The following is a 14619-nucleotide window of genomic DNA, read 5'->3' as shown; positions in this document are numbered from 1 at the left end:
GAAAGACGACGTTCAGAATCGCGCACCCACAGACTGCATTGTCTTCTATATCTTTCACATCACTTGCAGCGTCATCTGTTGTTGAAAATTGTAACTACTGTAATTTCGAAAGTTTGTCCGCCTGAAAATGTACTGTTGTCCCAAGCATATTGCAACAAACGGTGTATTTCTATCGCTGCTCGTTTAGTTTTTATTGCCGTTTCAAATATACCGGTCATTTTTGAAACACCCTGTATATTTGAGTGGTTAACATTACAGGATCACAGATTACCGTATGCGCGAGATACGCCATTACTAATGTGAAATGCTGGTACATTAATAACCGGTGTAACTGCCAGAATTGTGAATGCAAGCATACAAATGTGCATGCATTGTGTCGTACAGGTGACGGATGTCAGTTTGTGGGATGGACTTCCATGCCAGTTGCACTTGGTCGGTCAGTACACGGACGGTTAATGCTGTTTGTGGATGACGCAGGAGTTGTCGCCCGATGACGTGACACAAGTGCTCGATTGTAGACAGATCTGACGATCGAGCAGGCCACGGCAACATGTCGACACTCTGTAGAGCATGTTGGGTTACAACACAGCCCACAACGATTTGGGCGAGTGTTATCATATTGGAAAACACCCCCTGGAATGCTGTTCGTGAATGGCAATACAACGGGTCGGTTCACCAGTTAGATGCACAGATTTGCAGTGAGGATCCTTGAGATAACCTGGAGAGTGCTCCTGCACTACAGACGATAATTTGAACAGAAGTCATGTTTCAGATGTAGAAACACGCTTACCAACTTTCGTTTATGTTGCATAACTCCTTCTTGGTGTTACCATTTTTTTTCAGTTAGTGTATTTTTAGGCATACGCTTAACATCACTTTTGGTAGAAGGAGCATGATGTACATTCATGCTCATAAACTAAGGATAATGCTGATACATGGTGAAACAAGGCTCTCGTGGGCGGTATGCGGGTTTAAATCACCTCGGGGTATGACCATGCGGTGCATTTGACCTGCGTTTGTCACACTGTGGCGCTGGCAGCAGTCCACATACGCAGAGGTGTGTTGGTGCATATCAGAGTACGGTGCAGCGAGTAAGTGTGCAGACGTTTTCAGACGTGCTAATGGTGACTGTGCGTTGAAAATGTCTCAAAGAACACATATTGATGACGTTGTGAGGGGTAGAATACTAGGGCGACTAGAGGCTGGTCAAACACAGCAGGTCGTAGCATGGGGCCTCCGTGTGCCACAAAGTGTGATCTCAAGATTATGGCAACGATTCCAGCAGACAGGAAACGTGTTCAGGCCCTACAGTACGGGACGTCCACAGTGTACAACACCACAAGAAGACCGATATCTCACCATCAGTGCCCGCAGACGGCCACGGAGTAATGCAGGTAGCCTTGCTCTGGACCTTACCGCAGACACTGGAACAGTTGTCCCCAGACAGTCTACAGACGACTGAACAGCCACGGTTTATTCGTCCAGAGACCTGCAAGGTGCATTCCACTGACCCCTGGTCACAGGAGACCCGTAAAGCCTGATGACAGTACATGGTCATTGGAACAGTGGTCACAGGTTATGTTCATGGACGAGTGCAGGTATAGTCTGAACAGTGAGTCTCGCCGGGTTTTGATCTGGCGTGAACCAGGAACCAGATACCAACCCCTTAATGTCCTTGGGAGGGACCGACCTGTATGGAAGTCGTAGTGTGACGGTGTGGCGTGGGATTATGATTGGTGCACGTACACCCGTGCATGTCTTTGACAGAGGAACTGTAACAGGTCAGGTGCATCGGGACGTCATTTTGCAGCAGTATGTCCGCCTTTTCAGAGGTGCAGTGGGTCCCACCTTCCTCCTGATGGATGATAACGCACGGCCCCACCGAGCTGCCATCGTGGAGGAGTACCTTGAAACAGAATATACCAGGCGAATGGAGTGGTCTGCGTCTTCTCCAGACCTAAACTCCATCGAGCACGTCTGAGATGCTCTCGGTCGACTTATCACTGCACGCCCTCAAATCTCTAGGACACGTCAGGAGCTCCGACAGTCACTGGTGCAAGAATGGGAGGCTATACCGCAACAGTTGCTCGACCACCTGTTCCAGAGTATGTCAACCCGTTGTCCGGCCTATGTACTTGTGCATGGTTATCATATCCCATATTGATGTCGGGGTACATGCGCAGGAAACGGTGGCGTTTTGTAGCACATGTGTTTCGGGACGGTTTTCTCAACTTATTACCAATACCATAGACTTACAGATCCGTGTCGTGTGCGTTCCCTATGTACTATGCTATTAGTGCCACTTTTGTGTACTGCCACGTTGTGTGGCACTACATTCTGCAGTTATTTCAGGTTAACGCACAGCGAAGTATTACATTACAGGTGGGGTGCAGAGTAGAGCTGAACTTCTGCATCTTTGCTGCACAGATAAGAATTAACATCAGAGCCATGTCAAAATATTATTCGGTATATTCAGAAAATATTAAATAATTACACATTTCTGTATATATTAAGATTAGTATCATTAACTGCACAAGATTTTCCTATATGTCAGTGAGTATCAAAGTCTTGATTATTGGAAGGTTATCAGTCATGGATGCTATATCAAACTTTCTGTTACTAGTTTATTGTTGTTAGAAAGTTCTGTACCATTCTACATTCATAATGTTGGGCAGGCACATTTCGTATTCAGTAGATTGGTTTAGTCAGCTTATGTTTATGTCTTAGTTTACAGACAACAAAGGCTAAAGATTACACAGGAATCACAATTAGAACCTTACATTCTACATTCGGAATATTAAGCTGAAACATTATATAATTAGGGTATTACACTGAAATATCTTACAATTAGAAGTTCAAATGTAAAGGTTATAATTCACGTAGAAGATATAGTCTTGTGAATTCATTTGGATCGTTCTGAAGCCCCCTGCAGAACAGACCAGAAACCAAGTGATACAAGGACAGAAAACTTCGCTAAACAGTTGGGGGTCTAGGAAATTGTGCCTCACAATATGTTATCACGATTATGTCACACTAGTTACATGGAGCCATTTACATTTGAAATTAATGGTATGTAAAATGAAAAGTAATAATTTCAGCTGAGTGAATACAGAAAAAGACATAAATAGAGAAGGAAAAAACTATTTGTTTTTCTCCCTGAAATTCTTATCGGCTTATGTCTCCACCATCTTCCACCACCATGGATGTTAGATCACTTTTCTTTGGTGGTAGGTGACATTAAAGTACGACAGAGAAAATCGAGTGCGTTGGGTGTAGTAGATACAGAGAGATGAAAATATTAGCACAAAATCAAAGGGGATACCTAAAACAAAACAATAGGGAAACAGTTGCTAATGTATAAGTACATGTAATAAATGTAATGGAGTGTGGCAATTAACACGGCCGGTGCATTGTAATCAGTCGTTTCCACAGCTGCCAACACTCACTAACAAAAGAGCTTAATCACGTAGAAGGAAGTGAAATGAGACCTCACGCACTGAGAAAGTATATGGTTTTAGTAAAATGATTGAAAATGAAGTAAAATCAACAATCAAACTGGAGTAGGAGCACAGTGCTGGTGCCTTGTCACTAGTATGTTACACAACGTCGAACCTGGTTTCGTACACTGATCCGGTTGGGAAGAGAGGGTTTCATACAGTCATTAATGGCCCAACATTGCTGTAATGGGCCGTCGATATCCCAGATATTGGCAATGGAACGGAGGTAGAACCACACGTTTCATTGGAGACAGATTGGGAAATGTTGCTGGCGAAAGTAGTATCTTATTATCATGCAGGTAGTTCCTAAAACTCAAGCCGACTGTGGACGAGCATTATCCTGTTGAAGGATTGTGCCAAGGTGCTGTCTAATGAAGACGCAGGATGTCTGTGACGTACAATTGTGCTGTCATAGTTCCCTGAATCACTATCAGAGATGACCCAAAGTTATATGCGTTGCCTGTCCACATGGTGGTGATTGGGTTAACACCAGTGTGTTCCTCCAAAACGTAGTCAGCATGTGTCCTCTCCTTTCGGCACTGTCATACTCTAAGACCTGATGACGTAGAACCGAGGTTCATCGCTAAATGTGAACCGAGGTCACTCCTGAGCGGTCCATGCTTCCCAAGCACGAAACCACTCTTAGTTCAGTTGTTCACGCGTTAACAGCAACCGATTCATTGAATGGCGATTCAGTAGCCTAGCTTCTACTAGGTTCCAGCCAATGGTGTGGAATAATTCAGGGTGCTCTAGCGAGCCATTTACTTGCGGTCAAATGGTGGGTGAAAATGTGAAGTGGTAACATTGTTCTTGAAACTTCCTGGGAGATTTAAAATGTGTTCTGGGCCAAGATTCGAAAAGGGGACCTGTGCCTTACACTGGTAGGTGCATTTCCGTGATCCTTCACTGTGCTCAATAAACATATCACATTGCATGTCCATTATTTACCCTGTGATTCTAATAACATGGTCGCGAGAAAATAAACCTAATGCAATGTTGGTTGAGTTCTATGCCTCACGATATGGGAAATAATTCACATACTCGCTTTTAGTATGTATGTGTACTGAATTGACTCTAATCGTATCAGGAGTTAAACTTTTTTAGACAGTGAGGGTAGTTTCAATTTGGACAGTGATTCGTCGGCGAGCCACGATTGTGCGGTCACGTCCGAGACTTGGAAGGCTTCTGCTGTGACAAGCGAGAGTCTGGTATTGGGAAGCACGCGGTAGCCTCCGCACGCTACATAACCTGTTATCCGGTTACCACAGGGCGGCGTTTACGGCTCTTTACGTAACTCAGTTCTGAATGGCACTGACGTAAAATCGCTTCCCGGGAAACTCTATGGAGTCGGCCATTCGCGTTGAAGCACGACGTTCTTCCTTGTACAACTACAGGCAATGCTTAAAACAATGCACATTGATAACACCTAAAGAAGAACACGTACACTAACTGATCAAAAGTATCCGGACATTAATATTGGGTGTGTCCACCCTTCGTCTTTATGACGGCTTGGACTCTGCCTAAATCGTCGTCTTCTGACCGATTTGCGTTGATGCAGCGCGACAAGAATTCCTCTCCTTTGCCAGACTCTTCATATCAGAGAACTATGTCCAACCTGCGTCCTCAACTACTTGCTGTGTGTATGCAAGAAAACAGAGCACTGAAAGACCTGAGTCGAAACAAGGCCCCGGGAGTAGACAACATTCCATTAGAACTACTGACGGCCTCTTGGGAGAGCCATTCCTGGCAAAACTCTACCATCTGGTGAGCAAGATGTATGAGACAGGCGAAATTCCCTCAGACTTCAAGAAGAATATAATAATTCCAATCCCAAAGAAAGCAGGTGTTGACAGATGTGAAAATTACCGAACTATCAGTTTAATAAGCCACAGCTGCAAAATACTAACGCGAATTCTTTACAGACGAATGGAAAACTGGTAGAAGCCGACCTCGGGGAAGATCAGTTTGGATTCCGTAGAAATATTGGAACACGTGAGGCAATACAGACCCTACGACTTATCTTAGAAGAAAGATTAAGGAAAGGCAAACCTACGTTTCTAGCATTTGTAGACTTAGAGAAAGCTTTCGACAATGTTGACTGGAACAATCTCTTTCAAATTCTAAAGGTGGCAGGGGTAAAATGCAGGGATCGAAAGGCTATTTACAATTTGTACAGAAACCAGATGGCAGTATTAAGAGTCGAGGGGCATGAAAGGGGAGGAGTGGTTGGGAAGGGAGTGAGATAGGGTTGTAGCCTCTCCCCGATGTTATTCAATCTGTATATTGAGCAACCAGTAAAGGAAACAAAAGGAAAATTCGGAGTAGGTATTAAAATCCATGGAGAAGAAATAAAAACTTTGAGGTTCGCCGATGACATGGTAATTCTGTCAGAGACAGCAAAGGACTTGGAGAAGCAGTTGAACGGAATGGACAGTGTCTTGAAAGAAGGATATAAGATGAACATCAACAAAAGCAAAACGAGAATAATGGAATGTAGTCGAGTTAACTCGGGTGCTGCTGAGGGAGTTAGATTAGGAAATGAGATACTTAAAGTAGTAAAGGAGTTTTGCTATTTGGGGAACAAAATAACTGTTGATGGTCGAAGTAGAGAGGATATAAAATGTTGACTGGCAAGGGCTAGGAAAGAGTTTCTGAAGAGAAATTTGTTAACATCGAGTATAGATTTAAGTGTCAGGAAGTCGTTTCTGAAAGTATTTGTATGGAGTGTAGCCATGTATGGAAGTGAAACATGGACGATAAACAGTTTGGACAAGAAGAGAATAGAAGCTTTCGAAATGTGGTGCTACAGAAGAATGGGTAGATCACATGACTAATGAGGAGGTATTTAATAGAATTAGGGAGAAGAGGAGTTGGTGGCACAACTTGACAAGAAGAAGCGTCCGGTTGGTAGGACATGTTCTGAGGTATCAAGGAATCACAAATTTAGCATTGTAGGGCAGCGTGGAGGGTATAAGTCGTAGAGGGAGACCAAGAGATGAATACACTAAGCAGATTCAGAAGGATGTATGTTGCAGTAGGTACTGGGAGATGAAGAAGCTTGCACAGGATAGAGTAGCATGGAGAGTTGCATCAAACCAGTCTCAGGACTGAAAACCACAACAACAACAACTTTCAAATCTCTGTCTTCATCTACAGTTTGTACCTTCTACGGCTCCCTCTAGTACCATGCAAGTTATTCCGTGATGTCTTAACAGTTGCGCTACCATTATGTGCCGTCTTCTTGTAGGAGTTTTCCATATAGTCCTTTCTTCGCCGATTCTACCGGGAACCTTCTCATTCCCTACCTTATCAGTCCACCTAAATTTCAACATTCTTCTATAGCACCACATCTCAAATGCTTCAATTCTCTTCTGTTCCGGTTTTCCCACAGTCCATGTTTCATTATGGTACAATGCTGTGCTGCAAACGTACGTTCTCAGAAATCTTTTCCTCAAATTAAGCTCTATGTTTGATACAAGTAGACTTCACTTGGCCAGAAATGCCCTTTTTGGCAGTACTAATCTGCTTTTGAAGTCCTTGCTCCCTCCGTCATGGATTATTTTGCTGCCTAGGTCGCAGAATCCCTGACCTCTATCTACTTCGTGATCACCAATCCTGTTGTTAAGTTTTTCGCTGTTCTCATTTCTGCTACTTCTCATTACTTTCATCTTTCGTCGATTTACTCTCAGTCCATATTCTGTACTCATTAGACCGTTCATTCCATTCAGCAGAACTTGTAATTCTTCTTTACTTTCACTGAAGGTAGCAATGTCATCAGCGACATCCTCTCATCTTGAATTTTAATTCAACTCTTGAACCTTTCTTTTATTTCCGTCATTGATTCTTCGATGTATAGATTGAACAGTAGGGGCTAAAGACTACATCCCTGTCTTACGCGCTTTTTAATCAGAGCACTTCTTCTTGGTCTTCCACTCTTATTATTCCCTCTTATCTCCTGTACATATTATATATAACCCGTCTTTCCCTTTCGATGTTCTAACTCATCCCAAATGTTTACTTGCATGTGTGGATGAACAGACATTGTACACAATAGACAGTGGTCCGAAATTACTTCGAAATAAATTCACTGAATGCATATAACATGGCATCATCTGTGTTAGGTACAGATGTACTACCTATTGGTGACATATGAAAATTGGTGTCGAACTGGAATTCGGACCTGGATTTCCTCGTTATCGCGAACAATCGCCTTAACCATCAAGGCCCCCGTAAACGAGCAAACTTGTTTGTAAAACGTGTCTTTGTTTAGCCGTGGATTTGTCAAACAATCCCCTACACGTACAAACAAAGTTTGCCAGATTAATGTCTCTCTGAAGCGGACGCTGTTCTACATCTACATATATACTCCACTAGCCACCAAGCAATGTGTGGCGGAGGGCACTATTCGCGCCAAAGTCATATTTCCCTCCCTCCGTTCCACTCGCGATTGCGCGAGGGAAAAACGAGTGTCTGAACGCCTCAGTAAGAGCTCTAATTTCCCTTATCTTTGAATGGTGACCATTGCGCGATTTGAAAATTGGTGGTAATAATAGATGCCCTACATCCTCGGCGAAGATCGGATTTTGGAATTTAGTGAGCAGCCCTTTCCGTTTGAGGCATCGTCTATCTGCAAGTGTGTCGCACTTCAAACTTCCTATGAGATTTGTAACGCTCTCGCGATAGATAAATGTACCGGTCACGAATCTCATGAATCAGACCCAGCTGGTAAGTGTCCCATACAGACGATCAATACTCTAAGACTGGACGAACTAAAGTGTTGTAAGCAATTTCCTTTGTTGAAGGACTGCATCGCTTCAGGATACTAGCAATAAGCCGCAATCTAGAGTTCGCCTTACCCGTTACTTGTGTAATCTGATCGTTCCATTTGAGATCATTTCGAATAGTCACACCCAGATACTTGACGGATGTTACCGCTTCTAAGGGCTGGGCATTTATTTTGTGCTCGTACATTAATGGGGATTTTCGCTTTGTTATACGCAGTAGCTTACACTTCCTAATATTGAGAGATAACTGCCAGTCATTACACCACGCACTTATTTCCTGTAAATCCTCATTGACTTTGGCACTATGTTTAAAGAAGAAGAAGAAAACAAGATCCTGGTTCAGGAAATTCTGTTACAGGAAATATTACGCTCAGAATCCGATGATTGCATTAACTTTCCTCGACAGCGAAACTTTTAAAACTTCTTAACGCTCTCGTACAAGAGCAAACCTGTCTGTCAGATTAGCCACGGATTGGTCAAACAATCCGTACGCGTACCAAGAAAGCTTACCAGTTTAACCTTACTTTTGAAGTAGACGCCTTTCGTGTATTATTTATTTTGGCGCTAGTGGGAACGCCCAAAAACGCAGATAAAACATTTCTAACTTTGAATGGGGCGCTTGACCAGTGAATTGTTTAAAATGGGAGAGAAATATACACATGAAAACTTCTTAACGGAAATGCTGCACTCAGGAATTGATGATTAAACCAACTTTCTGCGAATGGACAACGAAAAGATTAATAACTTGTTTCCAGTTACTTCGCCCTCATCTGGAAAAAGAAGACGCAACTGTACAAAAATTTTTTCTCTTCTTGAATGAGATTTTCACTCTGCAGCGGAGTGTGCGCTGATATGAAACTTCCTGGCAGATTAAAACTGTGTGCCGGACCGAGACTCGAAATCGGGACCTCTGCCTTTCGCGGGCAAGTGCTATACCACCTGAGCTACCCAAGCACGACTCACGCCCCCTCCTCACAACTGTAATTCTGCCAGTACCTCGTCTCCTACCTTCCAAACTTTACAGAAGCTCTCCTGCGAACCTTGCAGAACTAGCACTCCTGAAAGAAAGGATATTGCGGAGACATGGCTCAGACACAGCCTGGGAGATGTTTCCAGAATGAGATTTTCACTCTTCTTCATTGTCCTCTAATGACAGTTCATTAAAATTCCACAATTTGGGAACATATAGCCCACATCTTCCGTAGAAGAACCGCAGAACTTCGATTACTTTTATTTCATTGCACTCCACTTTGTACGTCATGCTTAAAGTATTTTGTTAATAACGTCTTCCCCCATATATACGGCTGGGAACGATATGATAGCTCTACTGTTTTGGTAACTGCCAGCGCTATTTTGTTTTTATCCTTGAGCTTAGTTTCCATAGCTGTAGAAACGCAGTATAGAGCGAGATAAATTGTAATAAAACAATTTTTCACTTTACGTGACCGACGAAACATCGACACTAACAACGTCCGCCATCTTGTCAATCTTTTCGTCAATTATAATTTCTCGCAAACACGTCGAACACGATCTATGCTTGACAAACACGTCAAACAACACAATAGCACGGTCAAATACACTACTGGCCATTAAAATTGCTACACCACGAAGATGACGTGCTACAGACGCTAAATTTAACCGACAGGAAGAAGATGCTGTGATATGCAAATGATTAGCTTTCCAGAGCATTCACGCAAGGTTGGCGCCGGTGGCGACACCTACAACGTGCTGACATGAGGAAAGTTTCCAACCGATCTCTCATACACAAACAGCAATTGATCGGCGTTGCCTGGTGAAACGTTGTTGTGATGCCTCGTGTAAGGAAGAGAAATGCGTACCATCACGTTTCCGACTTTGATAAAGGTCGGATTGTAGCCTATCGCGATTGCGGTTTATCGTATCGCGACGTTGGTGCTCGCGTTGGTCGAGATCCAATGACTGTTAGCAGAATACGGAATCGGTGGGTTCAGGAGGGTAATGCGGAACGCCGTGCTGGATCCCAACGGCCTCGTATCGCTAGCAGTCGAGATGACAAGCATCTTATCCGCATGGCTGTAACGGATCGTGCAGCCACGTCTCGATCCCTAAGTCAACAGATGGGGACGTTTGCAAGACAACAACCATCTGCACGAACAGTTCGACGACGTTTGCAGCACCGTGGACTATCAGCTCGGAGACCATGGCTGCGGCTACCTTTGATGCTGCATCACAGACAGGAGCGCCTGCGATGGTGTACTCAACGACGAACCTGGGTGCACGAATGGCAAAACGTCATTTTTTGGGATGAATCCAGGTTCTGTTTACAGCATCATGATGGTCGCATCCGTGTTTGGCGACATCGCCGTGAACGCACATTGGAAGCGTGTATTCGTCATCGCCATACTGGCGTATCACTCGGCGTGATGGTATGGGGTGCCATTGGTTACACGTCTCGGTCACCTCTTCTTCGCATTGACGGCACTTTGAACAGTGGACGTTACATTTCAGATGTATTACGACCCGTGGATGTACCCTTCATTCGATACCTGCGAAACCGTACATTTCAGCAGGATAATGCACGACCGCATGTTGCAGGTCCTGTGCGGGCCTTTCTGGATACAGAAAATGTTCGACTGCTGCCCTGGCCAGCACATTTTCTCACCAATTGAAAATGTCTGGTCAATGGTGGCCGAGCAATCGGCTCGTCACAATACGCCAGTCCCTACTCTTGATGAACCGTGGCATCGTGTTGAAGCTGCATTGGCAGCTGTACGTGTACACGCCATCCTATCTCTGTTTGACTCAATGCCCAGTCGTATCAAGTCCGTTATTACAGCCAGAGGTGGTTTTTCTGGGTACTGATTTCTCAGGATCTATGCACCCAAAGTGCGTGCAAATATAATCACATGTCAGTTCTAGTATAATACATTTGTCCAATGAATACCCGTTTATCATCTGCATTTCTTCTTTTAATGGCCAGTAGTGTATATGGTAATCGTAGTTAAAATTGGCAGTATGTCTGATAGTTTACGGGGACCCTTAGGCTATCCGCGTAAAGCCCCCGGCCCGGTCCAAATGGGGATGTACACAGCGTGGCATATGAAAGTTTGGGTCGCTCCGAGGGGCCTGTAAGGATAGCCTAATAGTTAAAAGCGACCGCTAGCGATAAGCGGGAAACCCGGGTTCGAGTCCAGTTCCAACACTAATGTTCATATGTCACCAATAGGTAGCGCGTCAGTATCTCAGACAGCTGAAACAAAGTTATTCGCAATCGCCGAATTTATTTCTAAGTCGTCCCAGAGGCTCCATTTCGTTCACGTTGGGACTCTGTGCAAACCAGTCCATTTCAGGAACGTTACTGCCCACAAACCGTTGCCTCACAGATACTGTCTTATGAAAGAGTGCATTAATTTTATTTATTTATCGTAGGGCGCTACATACATGGTTTATACTGGACATTTGACCAATGATAACATACGCTATAAAGTATGTCAATGAAGGATGAAGAATAAAATGAGATAAAATCATCATCATCATCTTGGACAGTTTCCAGCCACTGGCTGGGTCTGTCGGGAACACAAGCCTCTCCATCGTGTTCTGTCTTTCCACCATTCCCCCTCTTCCACCTTCGTCCAGTTCTCTCCTCTTCTCATCACACATTCCTTCACTCCCTTCACCCATCTATCCCTTGGTCTTCCTCTGGGCCTCTTCCCCTCCAGTTGCAGATCAAACATCCTCTTTGGAATTCTTCCCTCATCCATTCTCTTCATGTGTCCATACCACTGCAGTCTTGATTTTTCTATCCTGTCCTGTACTGGTTCCTCCTTTAGTCTTTCCCTCACATTCACATTTCGCAATCTGTCTCGTCTTGTTACACCCAACCTGCTCCTCTGGAACTTCATTTCACTAGCCTGTATTCTACTTTTGTCGCTTTTGTGCATTACCCATGTCTCACTTCCGTATGCCAATATGGGGGCAAAGTAGGTTCGGTATATAATTCCCTTGGATTTCTGTGGCACCTCCTTGCTCCAAATAAGCCCCCTAATGCATTTGTAGAACTGCCCTGCTTTTCTGCACCTTTCATTTATTTCCATTGCGTTTCCCCCCTTACTTTCAATCACACTTCCCAGGTACTTGAAGTTCTCTACCACTTGTAGTTTTTCCCCTCCACAAGTTATATCCACATTTGGCCTATTCTTCTTCCTTGTTGTGACGATTATTTCACTTTTCTTTGCAGAGAAATGCATTCCATATTGTGCTGCCATTGCCTCCCATGCATCTAACTGCTCTTGCACCTCCTTCTCGCAATTTCCCCATAACATCAGGTCATCGGCAAAAAGCACTGCTTTCATTTTATGATCTCCAATTGCATCTGATACTTGCTGTAGGATTTCATCCATAACAATAATAAACAATAAAGGCGAAAGTGCACTTCCCTGTCGCAGCCCATTTTCCAGCTTGAACCATGCAGTACGTTCCCTCCCCACTTTCACACAACTCTCACTTCCCTCATACATTTTTCTGACTTTTCGTGTTATCTCTTCATCTATTCCTTTTGCGTTCAGCACATCCCAGAGCTTGTCCCTACAGATACTGTCATACGCCTTCTCAATATCCAAAAAGGCCATGATTAAGTCCTTCCCGTACTCATAGTGCCTCTCCTGCAGTTGCCTTACCGCAAATATGAGGTCCGTTGTTGATCTTCCCGGTCTGAAACCGTACTGCTCCTCTTGCAGTCTACTTTCAATACTGCTTCTTATTCTCTTCTCCAGGATCTTTTCATAGATTTTTCCACAGTGGCATAGCAAGGTGATTCCTCTGTAGTTCTCACATCTCCTTTTATCCCCTTTCTTGAAGATCGGGACTATAATTCCTTTCTTCCAATCCTCAGGAATTCTGTTCTCCTTCCACACCACCCTCAGCACTCTGTATAGCCACTGGGTTCCTACTTCTCCTGCTGCTCGTATCATATCCACTGTTACTTCGTCCCAACATTGTGCCTTGCCCCCTTTCATCCTCTTTATGGCTTCTTCCACTTCATTCCAAGTTAGATCATCAATTTCCCCACTATTATAATCGTCTGCTGCCTTAGGCTCTCCATCGCTGTTAGTTACCCGCTTGGCGGCATTCAACAGATCTTCAAAGTACTCCTTCCAAATCTTTTTGAGCTCATACATTTCCTCCACAACTCTTCCATTATTATCCATGATCCTCAGGCACTCGCTTCTGTCGTTCCTCTTATTTCTTACCATGGTGTAAAGTACTTTTTTGTTCCCTTCACTGTCCTCTTCTAACATTCTTGTCCATTTTTCCAACCACTTCTTCTTCTCCGCCCTTACTATGGTCTGTGCCGCTTTCTTTCTTTCCTTATATTTTACCCTAGCTTCCTCTGTTCGGGTCTGGAACCATTCTCTGAAGGCTTTGTTCTTTCGAAGTACTGCCTCTTTACATATGTTGTTCCACCATGGGGTTTCCCTACTTCTCCTTTTTGTGCTAGTTCTTCCGCACACAGTCTCAGCTGCCTCAACTAGAGCCCTCTTAAAATCTCCCCATTCTTCTTCCACTGTTCTCTGATCTTCCTTTGGCAGCTTCTTCCTGATCAGTGTCTGGTACTGGGTCCTCCGTTCATCCACTTTCAGCATCCATGTCTTCAACCTTTTCTCCTGTATTTCTGTTGCCCTCCTATCTTTTTTCTCTCTCAGGGTAGCTACCAACAGCCGATGGTCACTGTCTAAGGCCTCAGATGGAATGACCTTAACATCTGTGAGGCTGCTCATCATCTGCCTATCCACTAGTATATAGTCTACTACTGAAGTTTGGGACCAGTCCCCACTGTACCAAGTTATTTTGTGACTACTTCTCTTCTTGTACCAGGAATTTGCGATCGCCAGCCCATTCCTCTTGCAGAATTCCAGCAACAATTTTCCTTCTCTATTTCGGTTCCCCCAGCCCTCTGGTCCCATTATCTCCTCGAATCCTTTCCTGTCTGTGCCAACATGTGCATTGAGGTCCCCTATTATAATCTGATTTCCTCCATTTAGCTGCTTTTGCATGTCATCTTCAAATTCCTCCTTCTCCTTTTTTGTACACCCCACCTGTGGGGCATATGCTTGGATGATTTCAATGCTTTTTCCTTTCACCCGTACTCTGGCTTTTATCATTCGATCATTGATACCTTCCACCTCCTCCTGCAGACCCTCTTTAACCACTATTGCCACTCCATTTCTTCCCCTCTCATTCCCTATCCAGTACAGTTTACATCCTTTACTTAGTGGCTTTTCACCCTCTCCACCTAGTCTCAGCAAGTCCCAAGATGTCCAATTTCCTCCTTTCCATCATTTCTACAATTTCTTCTAACT

The sequence above is a fragment of the Schistocerca cancellata genome, chromosome 6 (assembly GCF_023864275.1).
Source record: "Schistocerca cancellata isolate TAMUIC-IGC-003103 chromosome 6, iqSchCanc2.1, whole genome shotgun sequence".
NCBI lineage: Eukaryota > Metazoa > Arthropoda > Insecta > Orthoptera > Acrididae > Schistocerca > Schistocerca cancellata.
The sequence above is the reverse complement of the archived record's forward strand: the minus strand, read 5'-3'. Positions refer to the sequence as shown.